Source organism: Sorex fumeus, unplaced genomic scaffold, assembly GCF_029834395.1.
Source record: "Sorex fumeus unplaced genomic scaffold, SorFum_2.1 ptg000043l, whole genome shotgun sequence".
NCBI lineage: Eukaryota > Metazoa > Chordata > Mammalia > Eulipotyphla > Soricidae > Sorex > Sorex fumeus.
Window position 1 is genome coordinate 47,471,693 of NW_026606100.1, and position 16,139 is coordinate 47,487,831.

General features: G+C 46.3%; 1 pseudogene; it reads right to left on the reverse strand.

The window, feature by feature from the left end:
* Positions 1–523: 523 nt before the first annotated feature.
* Positions 524–602, reverse strand: LOC130029993 (uncharacterized; annotated as a pseudogene).
* Between the last annotated feature and the right edge of the window lie 15,537 nt (positions 603–16,139).

Consider the following 16,139-nt stretch of genomic DNA (forward strand, 5'->3'; position numbering starts at 1 on the left):
CGAATACTCTCGGTAGCTTGCCGGGCTCTCCGAGAGGGGCGGAGGAATCGAACTCGGGTCGGCCATGTTGGCCGCTTGTAAGGCGAACGCCCTACCCACTGTGCTATCGCTCCAGGGCCGGAGCGATAGCACAGTGGGTAGGGCGTTCGCCTTACAAGCGGCCAACATGGCCGACCCGAGTTCGATTCCTCCGCCCCTCTCGGAGAGCCCGGCAAGCTACCGAGAGTATTCGATATGCCAGACACAGTAACAACAAAGTCTCCAATGGAGACGTTACTGGGCCCGCTCGAGCAAATCGACGATCAACGGGAGGGCCTTTGAGAGATATTAAAACAGATATCCCAAGAAAAAATGAGCTAAAGGCAAGAAGGGCTTAAGCCGAAAGTGTTGGTGTGTCAAACCTTTTCATTCTAGTGGCATGACCCTGCTTTCTGATGGTCTTGGACACTGGATAACTCTGGTCCACTCAATATGAATAAGATCTGATCTAAGACCTTCATAGCCATAAAACATAGCAAAGGTAATAGGATGTGTGTTGTTTCTATTACATAAGATTGTACTTGATACTACACTTGATCTTAGCCAAAAGGCTGAGAAGCAGTAGCGCAGCGGTAGGGCATTTGCCTTGCACACAGCCAACATGGCCAACTGGAGTTCGATTCCTCCGCCCCTCTCGGAGAGCCCGGCAAGCTACCGAGAGTATCTTGCCCACACGGCAGAGCCTGGCAAGCTCCCTGTGATGTACTCAATATGCCAAACACAGTAACAACAAAGTCTCCAATGGAGACGTTACTGGGCCCGCTCAAGCAAATCGATGAACAATGGGAGGATCGTGACCATGACCGTGAAGATTGTACTACCCAGCAAGAGAGGAGACGACTCAAAGCCAAGACTCTTACTGCTGAGCATCTCAGTCCAACAGCCTGCAAGAAATGAAAGTCTTCCAACAGGCATGCACTTGGAAATAAAGCCTTCCCCAGCCGAATCTCAGATGAGACCACCACCTTGGCCAACCACCGATAACTGCATTGGGAGATCCTAAAGCAGAGAACACTGTTCAGCCTGACCCACAGCTCCCTGACTCAGGATTCAGTGAAATAATTGTTGGGTGCTATTTTAAGCCAGTATCTTTTTGTTGATATGGTTAAACAGCAACAGGAAATTCATACTATTGAGACAAGAAAGAGAACGGTCCTTGCAATGAGAATCATGAAGATGCAGACTAGGAGAAAGCAGAGACTTGAGATGGAAAAAAAAAGAATCATAGAGCAAAGTGACCATGGGGAGGGAGGGGGAATGACATAAAAGAAAGTTATGAGAAGCCCGGCAAGCTACCGAGAGTATTCGATATGCCAGACACAGTAACAACAAAGTCTCCAATGGAGACGTTACTGGGCCCGCTCGAGCAAATCGATGATCAACGGGAGGGCCTTTACTTTACTTTACTTATAAGAAGTCAAGTACCATGAGCGACTGTGAGCTTGAGTTAGCATGTAAGGACTTTATCTGCGGTTTCTGAGTTGTAGTCTTCAACCTGGTACCCACTAACCAGGTGGGAGATTGGGTTTGAAGTCAAAATAATAAAAACTGACTATGATTTAAAACAATTAGAGAGAGAGGGAAAAAGAGAGGGGGAGGGAGAGAAAGAGAGAGGGAGAGAGAAGATAAGTGTCTGCCATAGAGACAGGTTGTGGGGGGTGGAGGGAATGTTGGGAGAGAAACTGGAGACATTGGTGGTGGGAAAGTACACTGGTAAAGGGACAGGTGTTGGAACACTGTATGACTGAGACCCAATCATGAACAACTTCGTAACTGTTGTATCTCCTGGTGATTCAATGAGAACACTGTGAGAACACTGTCCTCCCGTTGTTCATCGATTTGCTTGAGCCGGCCCAGTAACGTCTCCATTGTGAGACTTCTTGTTACTGTGTTTTATATTGAATACTCCGTTAGCTTGCCAGGGTCTCCGAGAGGGGCAAAGGAATTGAACCCAGCTCTGCCAGGCTGGCTGCGTGCAAGGCAAATGCCCTACTCCTGTGCTATCACTCTAGCCCAGTGATTCAATAAATAAATAAATAAATTTTTAAATAAACAAAACTCTATTCCTGAGATATACCAGCCACATTCCAAGGGTGATTAATGACTGACAAATTCCATGGTTTATGGAAATACTCCCTCATTCCAGAAAGTTCTGCTGGTCAGTGTTACTCTGGTGCAGCATCTCTAAACCAGAGGTTATATGTCCCCCTGAGGGTCCCCTAGGGATTCCAAGAAGGGTATAGGTGAAAACTGCATAAGTGGCAGAGGTTGGAGGAGGCAGTACCATGAGATTAGGAGGCCAACTGGTCAGAACGACAGGCCGACCGCAGGAAGAAAAGAACATGGAAGGGGGTCAAGGTTGAGGGCATGATTGAGAAAAGGTTGAGAAACCCCACTGAGTGGTCCCTGGGGCTTCCTGGCTGAGTTCTGATTCCTGGAGAGACCCTGTCACCATTTCTGCGGTTCATCAACCATCGACTTGAGGTAACCTTTGCTATTTTGATAACTTCTTCTAACTGGCTAATTAAACTACCACATGACACGTGACAACCATCCCCATCCCGTCAGCACCTTATCCCACACACCCGCACTCAGGAGTCCTCCTCACCTGTCACCCAGCCTCTCTCACAGTTCCCGCCCTCCTCCCATGCCCCAGAAGACACCTAGATGTCGGCTGGTCATTTGTGTCCTTGCTGGCCTCCTGGGAAGGAACTTGGGGTAAAACTGTGGCACTGTTCGACCAGCAGTATTTCCCTAGGGGGGTCTCCCCCCTTCCCGCTGAGTGATTGGGTTTGCGGTCCCCAGATGACCTTTGCCCTCCCAAACATGGTTAGCTCATTAGCCATTTTCACTTAAGGCTCTCCCTTTAAATCAGTCACCAGAAAAAGTATTCCCTTGCCGCTGTAGGTGTCTGGCGTAAAACTTTATCTGTCCCTCAGCTCAGGTAACAGGATATTAAAATGTTTGCATCAAGAACGCTGCAAAGTTCAACTGTCAAAAATAGCCATTTTGTGTCAAGCTCAAAATGAAATAGACTGTCCCAGAAGGACAATTTTGAAGAATCTGCTATTGTCAAACGTGGGGGAGAAAGAACCCTGACGAAGAACCAGGAGTGCCAGTGGGGAGGGGAGAGAACCGGGAAACGTCTGCATTTGATAGGGCTGGATTTTCACATCCCGCTCGTATGTAATTCACACATAGTAACTCACAGAAAGCAAACTAGCAGGTGATGGATCGAGTGGCATGGAAGCCAAGGGGATTTACTGTCTAATTGTCCACCACCAAAGGCTCCATTTCCAACTTAGCTCCAGTCAGGAAGAGAAATAAGATGTATGAAATGAGAAATCAGGGGCAAGGAAGGAGAAGAAGGAGCAACGGGGGAAAAAAAAAAAACTAAATATGCAACCCAGGGTTGAAGTGATCCATTGTTTGGGTGATCTCCATCTGGCTGTCCTGGAGGCTAGAGCTGAGTCTGGTACCTGCTGGATCCCCGTCCAGGCCCAGCCAGAAGTTCACAAAGGCTTTGCCTTCGCAATTGGAGGCTCAGGTACTAAGAACAGTACGAATGAAAGCTTCTACCTTCCTAGATGTCCCTTTTCGCTCCTTGTAGGGTAAAATTTCTAGGTTTTTGGGAGCATGACTCCCCTCTTTCTGACAACACACTCTAGATATGAGAAGAGCAGGGTTTCGGCGCCAGTCTTTGACTCCAGCCTGACTACAATTTAATCGGCTTTGGCCCATGGGCCCATTACTTCATTGTTCTCGTTTCCACTGGAAAACTCAGCTGTCATGAGACTGATGTGCAAGCTTTGTGGAAATTCAGAAAGATCATTTAAGAAAATGTTAGTAGACACTGAGTCTGGGGCTGGAAAGATAATTCAAGGGCTGAGTACGTTTGGCGTGTGGGAGACCCGGGTTCAATCCCTTATACTGCATGGTCCCCTGAGTACCACCAGGAGAAACCCCCAAGCACAACCAGGTGTGGCTCCAAACCAAAGTACTGAGTCAATGAATCAATGAATATTGCTCGAGAGGGCCCAGTAACGTCTCCATTGGAGATTTTTGTTGTTACTATGTCTGGCATATCGAATACGTCATGGGGAGCTTGCCAGGCCCTGCCGTGCGGGCGAGATACTCCCGGTAGCTTGCCGGGCTCTCCGAGAGGGGGAGAAATCGAACTCGGGTCGGCCATGTTGGCTGCATGCAAGGCAGACGCCCTACCCGCTGTGCTATCGCAAATTTATATTAAATTTGAATAGGGTCAGTATTTTCTCAGAAGGCAGAAGTCTAGAGGGACGGTGCTGGATCCAGAGTTCAAATGAAGCCAACAGAGTTGTTGAACACTTTATCCCTTCAGCTCTACAGACTTTTCCTTTGCTCCATCCTCAAACATCTGCTCCCCCTATGGAGACAAGGTGACCCCTGGTACTTCCCAAGAAGGAAAAAAAATTTTGCCAAAATCTCTGGTGAGAGGTCCTATGATGAATTCTAATTGGTCCACTTGAAGTTATGTACTCAAGGCTGAACCAATCACAAGTGATTATGGGTGTTTGGGGTATTCTGATTGGCTACTTAGCAATAGATCCACCATTAGAGACTGGAGTGTGGAGTTATCCTTGAACTAATCCAGTAGAGGGACCGGAAGTACTAAGGAATAGTCAGAAGGTTGCTAAAGAATTCTTCACAGATACGGTGTAACAATAAGGTGGCAGGGATGGCTAAAAGGGCTGGAGTGCACACTGAGTGCTGGTTAGACCCCTAGCACCATGGTTCATCCCCCAATGCCCATATCTCACAGAAAGTAGCTCCAAAGCACAATTAAGTTTGGCCTCCCCAAGTAAGATAAAAGACTTAATAACAACTCCCCTCACAACATAAGTATTCACTAAATAGTTTAAGAATGAATAGGCCGGCCAAAAACCTCCAGAACGCAATCGCCACCATGCTCATGGTCAATCTCCAGAGGCTCGGGATGAGTCCTTCATGCATGAGAATGAATCTGCTGAAAAACCCAAGTATACATGTTTTGTGATGAAATATCCAGGCTTGCATGGAGTCAGGAATGGGCAACTTCCCCCGATCTCCCTGTGCTTCCAGAGGCCTGACAGTCACACCCACAAACTGCCTCTGGTGTCTATAAGCTAACTAATGGCCGTGATACTGACTTACAAATTAATCTTGGAAGAGAGCCACAAGCTGCAGAGATGCCTCCAGACCCCAAAGTCACCATCCAGTTAAAAAATTAACTCCAACTCTGTCACTGTATTTTAAAATTCCTGGAGCGACACCTCATAGTCTATATGACTGATGTGCCAAGAGTAAGTAGCACACCACATTTGATGGGGTGTAAAGTAGGCAACCGATCTCGGTAAAAAAATATATATACACATACACATACATATATTTGCACACAAGGATCAACCTGTAAAAACATATTAGTAATCTCTTATGTAAGGGCTTAACGGCTCCAAGGTGAGAGACAACAATTTTCACACACTTTCCTCTAAGGGAACCTTTTCTGGATCATTTTTAGTGGATTATTCATAACAAGCAATAGAAAATAAATTCTTTAGGAACCGTTTTTGAGACAAGCTTGGGTGGTGGTAGGAAAAGTCAAAATAAAGGTGGTGTGAAGGTGTAATGGTGGTGGGATGGATGTTGGAATATTAAATATAATAAATTATTGTGAACAACTTTTAAAAAAATAAAAAGAATAAATAGACCATTTCTTTTTCTTTCTTTCTTTTTTTTTTTTTGCCTTTTTGGGTCACACCCAGCAATGCGCAGGAGTTACTCCTGGCTCTGCACTCCGGAATTACTCCTGGTGGTGCTCAGGGAACCATATGGGATGCTGGGAATCAAACCCAGGTTGGCCACGTGCAAGGCAAATGCTCTACCTGCTGTGCTATTGCTCCACCCCAGTGAATAGACCACTTCTTGCCTCCCTGGGTATCTCTTTAAATCGTCTCTGAAGAGAAAGAGATTGGAACATTGAATTAAGGTTGCTCATTAAAATTAAAACTAGCTCCACCACCTCCTAGTCCTCTCACTGTCTGTTTCTCTCTATAATACAGCATAAAAAATACCGAGAGCCCTGCTGCCTGTGTCTCTAGGGCATATTATGGGATTAAATCAAATGACCATATATAAAATGTCCCTTAAAGTGAAAGAGCCCCCAAATGGGGTCTGCCCGGTAACAATAAGGTGGAAGTTATCTCTGTCTCAAAGTGAATGGCGGTTCCCAGATGTGCACAGGGACGGTCTAGCAATAGGACGCAGCACACATCCACGATCTTTCCCTTTCTGCATAGTATTTATCTGATATTTTCACTAATGAAAAAGAATAAGGTGTGTTTGTGGGCATTGTGTGTATGTGTGCGTGTGGGAGTGCGCACAGGTGCATGTACTCACACTTTAAAGCAAGCTTGAGCTAAACCTCAAGAGTTTTCCATCTGTTTCCCTAATAAAGTTTACTCAGAAACACAGGGCCCACGGTGACTGTCGAGAGAGACCCCAGAGCTCTTTGTGTAAATTGAAAAGACTCCAGTGCTTGCTCCTGTTTTTATTATGGGAATCACACTAAATGTGATAATTTTTGTGAAGCGTGTTTGCTGTCAACTTCTAATTGTGCTTGTTCATAAGCAGCTGCATGGCAATGATTCGTCTGCATCCATCTGTGATTACAGTCACCAAACATAGAAATCCTGAAATAGAAAACCCGCGCCTTGAACACTTTCACAGACTCTGGGAGGGAAGGTGGCATCAGAAAAGTTTCTCTCCTCACTGTCACCTCTCACAATTCAAACTTGGCGGGGGGTAGGGGGGGAGATTGGAGGTTTAATCTGGGGCTCTGTCCTCTGCAGCCCAGGTTGTAAAGTCTCCAGGGGCAAGGCTCCCTCCTGATGTAGACTGGGGATAGACAACTGATGGCGGTCAACAGCTTCTACTGTTGAAACTCAAGAAACAGCTGACCGTTGGTTCTGCATGCTTTTTTGGTTATAGTTTTGTTTCTATTCCCTGCTCCCAAAGTAAAATTATCCAGGCCAGACAGTCCAGCAGATAATGCGGCCATCCTGAGTTCAATTCCTGGCATACCATATGGCCACCTGAGCACTGCCAGGAGTGATCCCTGAGCACCACCAAGTGTACCTCACCTGTCCCCTGACCAAAAAAAAAAAAAAAGAAAGAAAGAAAAGAAAAATGATCTGTTCAGTGAAATTCAATACCTCTTTAAAAATTCCTTTAAGTTTAGAACTTGGGAAACAGAAGCCAAAAGACTCAGTGAGCATATAAGTTTGGCAAGACAATGGAGGCTTGGACTAATGAAGGCTATGCATTGCAAACACAGTCCAGGTACATGTTCCGTGCTGAATAAATAAATCCTTACTCAGGTGAACTGAGTTATCTTTTCCTATTATTATCCTTTGGCATAGTTAGAATTTTCAAGGAAAAGTAGCACGGTAGCACGGTCTTCCTGTTCATGGATTTGCTCGAGCGGGCCCAGTAATGTGTCCATCGTGAGACTTGTTGTTATTGTGTTTGGCATATCAAATACGTCACGGGTAGCTTGCCAGGCTTTGCCATGTGGGCGAGATACTCTCGGTAGCTTGCCAGGCTCTCTGAGAGGGGTGGAGGAATCGAACCAGGCTCTGCCGGGCAGGCTGCATGCAAGGCAAACACCCTACCACTGTGCTATTGCTCCAGGGCTCAAACCAGGTGTGATTTCATGGACAACACAGTCACAGGCTTAAGTGAATGGCAGCCAATTACACCAATTACACCAATGTCCAAGGCTGGCTGCTCCATGGGGCCAGGGTTAAAGTAGAACAGTTCAGGCTAGAGAAGATGAGGACCCAGTTCTTCTCTGACTAGAATATTTCCTCTCAGGACTCTTCTACAGATCTTCCCACCCCTCACACCCAACACTTGTGTTGTAGTTTTCCTCTTGTCACAACACTCATATTCCGTTTTCCTCTCACCCCTCTCCGTTCCCCCACCTCCTCACACCTACATGTCCAGACCTGGAGGCTGCTCTTCTCTCACTCTGAAATCCCTCGTGAAGTTTTCCTTCCAGGAACCTCCCAGAGGCTGGACTTCAGGCCAAAGCCTGGGCCCTCATTATCTCAAATACTGATCCGTAAAACCCCACAAACGCCTTTTCGTTCCCGTCACTGAGAGGAAAAAACAGAGACAGATCAACGCCATACAACTAGGAAGTTGCCACATACATCAACTCAACCCCCCTGGCCTCAAAGCCTGGGGTCATCATCTTGAGTTCCTGACCAAGCTTGACTCGTAGAGACCACCTGAAAGGACCCGGTTCGGTAGACTCCTGGCTTACCTGAGTTTGGGAATGAAGGTTCCTGTGTAATTTCATGGACTGTTTGCTTGGAGCCCATGAGTCGATTCCGGCCTTCCGGGAGTAGCAGGGATGTAGTTGTCTTCTGGGAGCAAGACCCAGAGCTAAATTAAACGCTACAGAAACGCATGTGCTGGCGGAAAAACAAGTAGTGATGTGCGAAGAGCATGAGTCACCGAGGTTTCACCACCTCCGTGTTCTGTACCTTCCCCCTACAGGGTCAAGTGATTATTTCTGGAGTGTTCTGAGACACCGCACAGCAGAAGTCCCATTTTGGCAGCCCAAGTCCCCGAATCTCAGTAGGATTCAGGCATGTCCGGGCATTTGGGGAAGGCCTGTGATGCCTCACAGGGCCTGCTGTGGGGGTGGCGAGGCCAGGAGCCTGTGGGGAAAGGACCCACCCAAAGGGAGAGAGTCCAGGCACATACGCTTGAGGCAGAGGTGACGGAGAAATCTGAGCACAGTCCTGGGGGTCTTTCTGTTTTCCTCCCACCCTCAGTCACTCAGGCTGAGTTCAAAGCAAAGGACTCTTGAGGAAAAGAGTGAAGGAAAAGCTGGTTCCCTGCTATGGCATCAGCAGGCCAGGCCCGAGGTGACAATCGGCTGGACAGCTTTCTCTACTCTCACGGAACACGATGACCAGCCTGAGGAGAAGAGTGTGAGTCTCTAGCCCAGTTAGCAACTGTGTCACCTGAAAACATGTCTCCAGAGAACGGAGACCCCCCCCACCCCATGGCACTCTGTCGTTGGAAAAAGTGAATTTTTTCACGTTAAACTTGTTTCTTTCAAGCCATGTTTTTATGTAAATCTTGCTGGCTTTCTTACATGGAGTTTTCTCACTAACCATCAGTTCCCTCTAGGAGGGACTCACTGTTTCTCTCTCAACACTCAACATAAAACACAGAAATGCAGGCTTGGTGAGGGGAAGGAGAGCTGGCACAGTGAGCAGGGCACTTTTCTTGCATGTTGGCAGAGAAGGTTCAATCCCAGCACCACCTATGGTCTCCCATGTCCAACCAGGAGTGAACCTTGAGCACAGGGGTGGGAGTAAATCTTAAGTACTGCTGGATGTGGCCCAAAAAACAAAACCAAGAGACCTGGAGAAAGGGTCCAGCAACCCTACTGGAGTTACATGTTCTTCCTAATCTTTTTTTTTTCTAAATGGATTGTTAATAAATTGCAGCATCGAGTGCAATTTCATCTCACTTTAAGAGTTAAGATTTTTGTAATGTTGATTTACCATTTCACTTTTCTTTGGTTCTCTCTGGTTCCATAATTACAAGCCAATTGCTGAAGGTATGTTGCTAGGAAATAAACATCCTGTAATCTGCATCATGGCTCATACCTTCCTGTGTCTCAAAGGCGAAAATATGGCAAGGATCTTGGTATATACTGTGCTAAACGGGGTCTCTGTGCTGAGTCTCCTTTTCTAGATTGGGGGCCTAAGGCACAGAGTAATCAATGACCTCCCAGAGTTCACACAACTAATTAGAAGTTAAAAATCAAAGCTCAAAGCTAGGGGCTGGAGAGACAGTACACGGGCTAAGACAAGGTCAACCCAAGTTCAATCCCTGCCATCCCATATGGTCCCCTGAATACCACCCAGAGTGATTTCTGAATATAGAGCCAGGATGACCCCTAAGCATTGCTGGGTGTGGCCCCAAAACAAAACCAAAGAAAAAAATTCTCAAAGTTATCTACTTGACCTCAAACCAGAGCTCTTGACATCCTGACAAACTGCTTCCAGACAGAATGGGCATCACTGCCACCCCCTTGTCCAACCATTGAACTCCTATTCAACCTTCAGAATCCTGCTCCAAAATCCACTCCTTCACAGAACTTTTCCTGAGTCCCACAAGTGGATGCTCTGATTCCTTTTGAACAACTTTAGATTTAACTGTAGCCAGAGTTTAGGTGGAAAGAACCACTGGAATTCTTGGCTATTATGTCTCATTTTCATGGGGGCCGGGAGGGTTGACGAACACAGGAGCCAGCTTCGTGCCTCTGTAGCTCAGATCCTTGGTCATGAACAGATGCTGGGGGCGTGTGATTGACTACTTGCTAGTGGCAGGGGATCCCAATTAAACTCTTTACTATTATTTCGGGGAGACACAGGACTTTCACATCCCCCAACCCTTTTGAGAGCATGTGACATGAAGCAAGTAACAAAACGCTATTTTCAAAAGCTTTATCATTCATTTCTGACAGCAGGCTTTTCTTGTCTTCTCTCCTTAAAGCTCCCGCAGGAAAGAAAGCAGGCGGGTGCACTGGTGAGCGGCCCACTGCCTGTCTGTCAGTCACTCCTCTTGTTTCTCCGTGCTGATTCTTCCCTTTTCCTTCCTGGAGCTCTCTACGAGCAGTTTAAATTTAAAATCAGAGCCTGCCACAATGACAACAGACTCTAATTGCTGTTTTTTCAATCAAACTTAATGATTCTCTCCTTACAACGAACCCATAATTACCGTTCAGAGTTCAGTGTCTTTATTCAATAATAATGAATGATGCATTCTTTCCCCTGCATATCTAATTTAAATGGTCTTTTCTAAATGGTAGCTATGACATGGTGACAAGATAGTACATAAGCTCAGATTTCTGTTGTTGATAAGTACAAATATTTTGATAAGTGCAACTAATATGAGATATTTCCTCCTCGCTAGATATAATACACATTGAAATATGACATTGGTACCATCTGTTCTTCATCATAAATATAAATGAAGTGATAATGAGCAAAACGTGATAAGGACTATCAGGATGGTTGCACTCCAATGGTTTAATTTGGATCTTCATTAATCTAAAAATAAAACAATCCGCAAACGACAGTTGAACACATTTCTTCTGATGCAGTACAAGTATCTTTTAGGCTGCGGACTGTGTTCTTGTCACTTAAAATAAGAAGTAAATCCTGTAAAAGAGACTTTTGAGTTCTCTGTTTCCATCATTTACATACTGATGGCAAAGATGTATTTCAAATCCCAAAATGGATGCTTGGTCTGTTGACGATAAAAAAAAAAAGAGGCAAAAAAAGACTTTAGGGAGCCCAGAGCACTAGTAGAGCGGTAGGGCGTTTGCCTTGCATGCAGCCAACCCAGGTTCAATCCCCGGCATTTCATATGGTCCCCCAAGCACTGCCAGGAGTGATTCCTCAGTGCAAAGCCAGGAGTAATCCCTGAACATCAGTAGGTGTGACCCAAAAAAGGAAAAAAAAAAAGGAAAAAAAATAAAGGACTTTAGTCTTGGGCCAGAGTGATAGTATAGCAAGTAGGACACTTGCATATGGCTGACCTAGGTTTGATCCCTGGCAACCCATATGCCCTCCCTGGCGGCAAATTTCTGAGTGCAGAGCCAGGAGGAACCTCTGAGGATTGTCAGGTGTGGGATGACCCCCACTTAAAAAAAAAAAAAGACTTCAGTCACTTCCTTTCTAGGTCACCTTGGCCAGCCAAGTTTCTTCATCTCTCTCAGCTTCCAGTTACTTCCTCTGAGGTTGCAATGAAAACTTTGAGCCCTCCCAAGTCTGATGTCCAGCACGAGGCTTGACTGCCCAGGGTGCTTGGGAAATAGACCATGAGCTGACATTAAGATGGTGCTAACTTGGGCTGGAGAGATAGCACAGCGGGCGGGGCGTTTGCCTTGCACACAGCCAACCCGTGTTCGATTCCCAGCATCCCATATGGTCCCCTGAGCACCAGGAGTAACTCCTGAGTGCAGAGCCAGGAGTAACCCCGTGCATCGCCGGGTATGACCCAAAAAGCAAAAAAAAAAAAAAAAGGTGCTAACTGGGTGCTTGGTTAGACCTTACACAAAATACCACTGTGCATCATCCTTTTTCCATTTCGCAAAACATAGGGCGAGGAGGAGCAACAGGCATCTTAAGAATATTAGAACAAGGCAATTCAGTTGTGACTCTTGGGTTCGGTGCTTGGTAGTCACTTCTGGTGGGGCAAAGAGATCATTCAGCACCAGGATCAAATCTGTACCTCCCACATGCAGAGTTACAGGGGAGGGGAGTTGGCTTCGTCCCTGCTTTATTTTTCCCAAACCCATCTGCTCCTTCCAGGGGGTCTGCTCGAATCTCCTAAATTTCCCCCCACAAGGACTCCAAAAAGTTAAATCTACAATTTATGGAAACTTCCATAAGACTGCTCAGGTTTGGGGTGGGAACTTAATCACACAAAAAAAAAAGTTTGTATATGTTAACATAATTAAATTATATATATAATTTGGGAAAAGTTTTCAATTAGCAATAATCTGGAGTGATAGCACAGCGGTAGGGCGTTGGCCTTGCACACGGCCAACTTGGCCGACCTGAGTTCGATTCCTCCGCCCCTCTCGGAGAGCCCGGCAAGATACCGAGAGTATCTCGCCCGCACGGCAAAGCCTGGCAAGCTCCCCGTGATGTATTTGATATACCGAACACAGTAACAACAAGTCTCACAACGGAGACGTTACTGGGCCTGCTCAAGCAAATTGATGAACATCAGGAGGACAATGCTACAGTGCTGTATGTAATTTGATCTGTGTGTGATATTATGTATCACACACATCAAATTACAACTATGCAAATATTATTGTAATAGCACTATATAACTGTAGCACTGTAGCACCGTAGCACTGTCCTCCCATTTTTCATCGATTTGCTCGAGCGGACACTATGTAACTAAAGAAATTAAAAATATATGTGCATTGGGGATGAAAGGAAAACAATTGAGATGGCAACACCCCTGGCTTCTCACTCATCCCCACACTCCAGCCTCCCTGGGGACTCTCCTCCTGCTCCCACTTACTCCTACTCCCTGGAGTATTGGAGGTCAGAGAGGGTCCGACAGGATTCACACCTGTTTGCTCAGTCCTCCTCTTCATGGGCTTGTCAATCAGGACTTCATGGGATGAGGACTTACTGGAGCCAGAGGTCAGAGAGGTTATTAACAAGTGTCATCGTCTTAGACACTAAAGGGTACATCATGACTTTATTTTTAAGTCATCATTCCCCTCACCAGGAGGATACTTGGATACTTGGAATTTTTCTTTGCATCACACCCGGCGATGCTCAGGGGTCACTCCTGGCTCTGGACTCAGGAATTACCCCTGCGGTGCTCAGAGGGCCATATGGGATGCTGGGAATCAAACCCGGGTTGGCCACATGCAAGGCAAATGCCCTACCCGCTGTGCTATCAGTCCAGCCCCAATACTTGGATACTTGGACACTAGAATATAAGTTCTGTACTTGGCAGAGCTTGTCCAAAGCCCAAGGATCTCTGGTTTAAAGTCTACACATTTGTTGGAGTTTGGCTATTTTGCCGAAGCAAAATAGCACAGCGGGTTTGCTTTTGCACACGGCCGACCTGGATTCATCCCCAGCATCCCATATGGCCCCCCAAGCAGCACCAGGAGTAATTCCTGAGTGCAGAGCCAGGAGTAACCCCTGAGGATCGCCAGGTATGACCCCCCCAAAAAAAAAACTAAAATAAAATAAAATAAAATAAAGTCCACCCATTTGCCTTGCCCAGGGAAAAATCGTCAACATTAGAGATATAGAAAATAAATAAGTAAATAAATAGCTCAATTAAAAGAGCTGGGTGGTCTCCGGCCAAAGGTCACTCACCTTCTCAGTTCTCAAGAACCTGAGAGCTAGATGGTTCCCATCCTCTCCCCACCCCTGCCCTGCTCCCAGCAATACTGAAGGCCTCCTCTTCCAAGAGGGGTTCATTCAGCAACACTCTTTCCTCTTCTTCCAGCCAGTTTGATTGAATATTTCTGAGCTCCTACCACACAGGGCTCGCCATCCCCAGCCACACGGGGTGGGGGTGGGGGTGTCATAATTACTAGAGCCTCCTGCCACCTATTACCAAGCAGACAAATGCATGGTCAAAGTCATACAGAGGTAGGAAAGCCAACAGGCTGCCTGGTGTGGTGTGTCTGGCTCTTGAGTCCATGGCGGTCCCTGGACAGGAAGCTGAACCTACCTGGCCCTCATTTTTATTGTCATAGAGAAGAAAACAACTGTAAGACTGTTCTTTGTTTGTTTGTTTGTTTTCTGAGCAATAAATGAGATGATGCAAAGCCAGGGAGGTAGATCATAGGATTAGTGCACAGGCTTTGAATTCAGGAGGCCTGGGTTCAATCCCCAGCACTGCTTGGTCCCCCTGAGCATCCTTGACAGTGACCTTAGACCAACGCACTGGGAGTAGCCTTTGAGCACCAGTAGGTGGGGCCCCCAAAGATAAAACAAAAATTGACCTAATATATGTAGACTTCTTAACAGAGGCTGGTGGTAAAAGAACACTAAAGGGTCCATCATGACTTTATTTTTAAGTCATTATCCCCCTCACCAGGAGGATACTTGGATATTTGGATACTAGGATACAAGCTCTGTACTTGGCAGAGCTTATCCAAAGCCTAAGGATCTCTGGTTTAAAGTCCACCCATTTGCCTTGTCCAGGGAAAAATCGTCAACACTAGAGCTCTAGAAATAAATAAATAAATAAATAGCTCATTAAAACACTGTGAAAATACAAATTTACAAAATGAAACTTTGAAAGCGATTGAGCTGGGCTTCAACAGACAAAGGGAAAAAACATCAAGAGCCTCTCCCTGCTTCTGGGCAGGGCTCTTAAAGTGGCCACGGAATGACAGGGCATGGGACTGAGAAAGGGTGGGGAGCTGAGGGCCAGCCCTCGCTGACCTTGTCCTTGCCACCCTTGATTCTCCTTCCCAACAGGAACTGGGCTGTCCCGTGCATGATGAGGATAGAGCCCACTCTGAAGCACATGGACCCAATCGCTGTGCTCTTACCTGTGGGCTAGTGGAGACAGCCAGCCCCAGAGGGGTGTCTTGGTCCCCGGACAAAGACCAAATCTGCCACACTGTCTGGAAAACGACCCCAGAGCCTTGTCTTCCCACTCCTTCATCATGTGCTTCCCATGTCTGAGAAACAAAGACTTCTCTCTTGTCTCTGTTCCCAGCATGCCTGGCTGATCCCTCCACAGGGCCTTTGCTCATGCCAATCCTTCTCCCAGAGGCCACCTTCCATCTTGAGAGGACTTTGCCATTCTCCAAGGCTCTGTTCACAGCCATACCCGAAGTTTTCCTTATGTTTCTCCCCATTTTGGGTCCTTCTTAAAAATCCCCCAGAGGGACTCTCAGTGGCCAGAGTGGGGACAGAATTTCTACATTTGCCATCTACATGCCCAGACAGAGAATGAGCTGCTCCAGCCCGTGCCCACAATTCTTCTTACACTGCTCCAAATGCAGCAAGCCCTTAATAAATAGGCGACGACTGGAAGATCAATTCAGTGGGGGATGAAACTCCACAGTGATGCTCAGAGCAGATTTGAGGCTAAAATACAGTTCATGTGATGCCGAGTGTTCAAAAAATCATTTTTCATGTTTCTAGTGGAAATGGCTTATGGCATGCTTTTATCACTTAAACTCTGCATTTCACCTATGCTCACCATGTGTGAATAAGTAAGCCCAGAGTCTATGGGAGAGGTGGAAGCCAACCTCCAAAACGATGAAATCAAGCCCAAAAAAGACATCTTTGAGCTCTAACGAGTGAAATATATAAACTGATTAAAGGAGAAGCAGGCATAACTCACCAATGTTCCACATGGTTCTTTATTTGCCTTGGAGCTCTGCTTACTTGAATGAAACATACAGATAATACTATAGCACATGCTACAACTGACTAGACTCAAAGATGTTATCCTGTTTCCTAATGGAAAGAAGACCAAGTAAATAG